The sequence below is a fragment of the Solanum stenotomum genome, chromosome 4, assembly GCF_019186545.1.
Source record: "Solanum stenotomum isolate F172 chromosome 4, ASM1918654v1, whole genome shotgun sequence".
Classification (NCBI taxonomy): Eukaryota; Viridiplantae; Streptophyta; class Magnoliopsida; order Solanales; family Solanaceae; genus Solanum; species Solanum stenotomum.
Window position 1 is genome coordinate 8,305,538 of NC_064285.1, and position 3,314 is coordinate 8,308,851.

At 30.8% G+C, this 3,314-nt stretch overlaps 1 non-coding gene across 1 annotated transcript; it reads left to right on the forward strand.

Annotated features, from left to right (window-relative positions):
* On the forward strand, positions 1-74 carry TRNAN-GUU (transfer RNA asparagine (anticodon GUU)). Its single transcript has one exon. It is a non-coding gene; the product is annotated as a tRNA-Asn (tRNA).
* The last annotated feature ends 3,240 nt before the right edge of the window (positions 75-3,314 follow it).

Here is a 3,314-nt window from a genome sequence, read left to right on the forward strand (position 1 = left end):
GCTGGAATAGCTCAGTTGGTTAGAGCGTGTGGCTGTTAACCACAAGGTCGGAGGTTCAAGCCCTCCTTCTAGCGCTTTTCATTTCTTTTTTGCTTTCATTCTATCTAGCCTTGACTAATGTCTTGGCGTGTTCGGTATGAAAGAAAAATGATTTTCTAGAAATATTCACATTTTAGATTTTGTATGTTTCGAACTTCGATAAAATTGTCTAAGCTTAGTAGTAGAGTGCGTGACTTTTAACAACATAGTCATGAATTTGTGATTCGATTCTATCAGTGGCTGATCCATAATTTTCACTGTGTGAATTTAAGATATAAAAAATAAATATACAAAGAAGTAAGCAAAACAAAGTTTGATTAGTTAACATAGACTATTACAATTCTATTTTACGAGTTTTCATTTCTTAAAACCTATTCATAATACTCTCATAAGAAATAGTATTAAATATTCTTTTCTCCACATAAGGCACCATACAACAACTCATGAAATCATCATCCATTCACAATTCACTCTTGATCAACTTCATTACCGAGAAAGCTCTTTCAACTATAGTAGTAAAAGTCGACATGAGCAACACAAATTTTATAAGGAGAAACACAAGAGGATAAATTAAATGCTTCTTTGTCTTATCTAGCTTTTAAGAAAGATCACCAATCCCAAATTGGAGAACCTTTTATCTATATCAAGGATATCAACAATATAAGTCTCTGACTGATTCCTTAGAGTAACCATTACATTTTCACCAAAATCATCAGAACATAATTAAGTCATTCTCAACATTTTCTTGATGTCAAAACTAGAAGATGAGTCAACTGGACTCAAACAAGCAACTCCAATAAGCAAATCTTTTTTAACCTCATTAAAACGATCATTGAGTTCTTGAAACTGCCAATTGATAATCTTAAAAAATACTTTCACATGATAATGATGTGAGATAGTATAGTCAACAACTTTACGTCGAGATCTTTCAAAATTAACATAGAACTCATCAAAATTAGGTATCAAAATATTTTACTTAACACAAAATGCAGACACATTCTCGATAAGTGGATCACAACCTTCATCCTTTAAATCTTGCAATCGTTTATTCATTACTTTAATAAGTAGAATAACATTTGCAATATCTTGTTCTTTTATTTGTAATGATTCATTAAGCTCGTTTTTTAACGTCAAAATATCTCTCATTAAATGCAATACGAAAGCAATCTCAAATGCTTGACAGACTTTGAGATATTTTGTCGTCTTAGCTTTTTCTTCAACAGATTCAGAATCAACAACAAAATTATCAAGAAAATCAGTTATAGAGTCAAATTTACTAATGAAGTTCTTAAAATATTTATAATGTGAACCCCATCGAGTATTGACAACTCTAGCAACACCAAGTTATTGATTCAATTCCTTACCACTTTCAATCTCACCCATATCAAGTGCCTCTTGAACTTTTTGTACTTGAGATTCTCGAAGTTCATTCAAGTATTTAAAAGAACCTCCCGCTACATTTAAGATATTAAAAATCAATACAAGTTCGCTACATCAAATATGTATTTTTAGCTGCAATTAGTACTCTTTGTATATGTCCCTAAAGCCTTTAGCTACATTGGTTCTAATGGCACTTAACTAACGTCGGTAAAGACTTTAGCACTCTTTATTAATGTCAATATTTATTGTCGCTAAAAGTTGTTTTTGTTGTAGTGGTTCTCCAACTTGAAGACATTTTTTGAATATTCCAACGAGAGTTAACAAAAGTAAATGAGCAAAACAATGAATTGAATGAGGCGGTCTTTTTTTCTTGTTAAATCAAAAAATTTAGGCAACTTAAACACCCTTGCACATTGCTAGCTCTATCGTAGAATTGTCCCCATATATAAGATAAACTCAAAGAATATTGCTCGAGATAGTTAACAATTGCTTCTTTCAAACATAATGCACTAGTATCACAAACATGAATAATTCATATGAATTGTTCCACCTCAAACCTCTTTCTCAACATAACACAAAACAGTTATCATCATTTGCTTCTTACGTGACACATCACCAGATTTGTTAACTAGTAATGAGAAATAATCACCATTTAGTTTCTTCATAATAACTTTAATTATTTCAAACTTGCATGTAGTGACAATATATTTTTTAATTTTACGAGAAGTCAATTGGTCAGTTTTTGAGCCTTTTCAACTCAAGTTCATTAATTTTATCACACCCCTTCACATACCATGAAAGAATTTCAAGAAAATTACATTTGTTTAGTGATGATTCATTATCACGATGTCCGCGAAATGTCAATCCTTGATTCAAGAGAAGTCTCACCACTTTAACTGAAGCCTATTAACGAATTGTGTGCTCAAGCTTGATTTGATTGGATAGTTTAACAAATGCAGCTTGAATTGATTGCTTTTGTCGCATTAGATTATCATACTTCTTTTTTGCATGATTGTGAGCACTGTTTAACTTACAACTATGCATATATAATCATTTCATTTCGTTCCAACTCCTGAACCCTATACTTGAAAATTGTTAGAATTCGGAGTAAAAACCACGTAGTTATATACCTTTGGGCTTATGTGGCACTCTATGACTCCACGTAGTTCGGTATTGGTTTTTAATATTGGGTCATTGGGTAAATCGATAACCCATTAAGACTATAGTAATTTACAACTTTTACCTATACAAAAATATTAAATATTAATCTCAATATCTTACTAGTTATGTCTTTATCATTTAGCCTTCAATTCATACTTACTGTGACTTTGAATTCACAACTCCACATAATACAAACCATCAAAACTCAAAATCTAAAGTAAGAACCACATTCCTCTTAATTTCTCTTTGTGTTACACATGTATAGTTCTTTTCATGTTTGTTATAATTGTTTCTATTTTATGATCATTTGTAAGTTACATTATTGTATTGTCACGAAAAATTTATTATAGAAGTCATCTATTTATTTGATAAACATTTTCTTATTGGTTAAACCGAAAATCTAACCGTTAAGAACCAAAACTGATTAATCGAAAATCGATAAAAAATATCTTATTGGTTTGGTTATTGGTTTAGTGTATTTAAAAATCTATAAACCGAACCAATAATACATAAATTCAAACCAAATCGATCGATGCACACTCCTACGCTTAAGAGGTGTTTGGATGTCACGTAAGCCAAAAAGGTGTACAAAATTACAAAAAAAAAATAAGCTTGAGAGGGTAATAGGATCTTAATTTATTAATGTGTCTCTGAAATTTTAGTGATAGTATGGGGTACTTGTGTCTTATCCTTTTTATTAGAAGGAACTCAAAAATGAAATTTAAGCTCTTCCA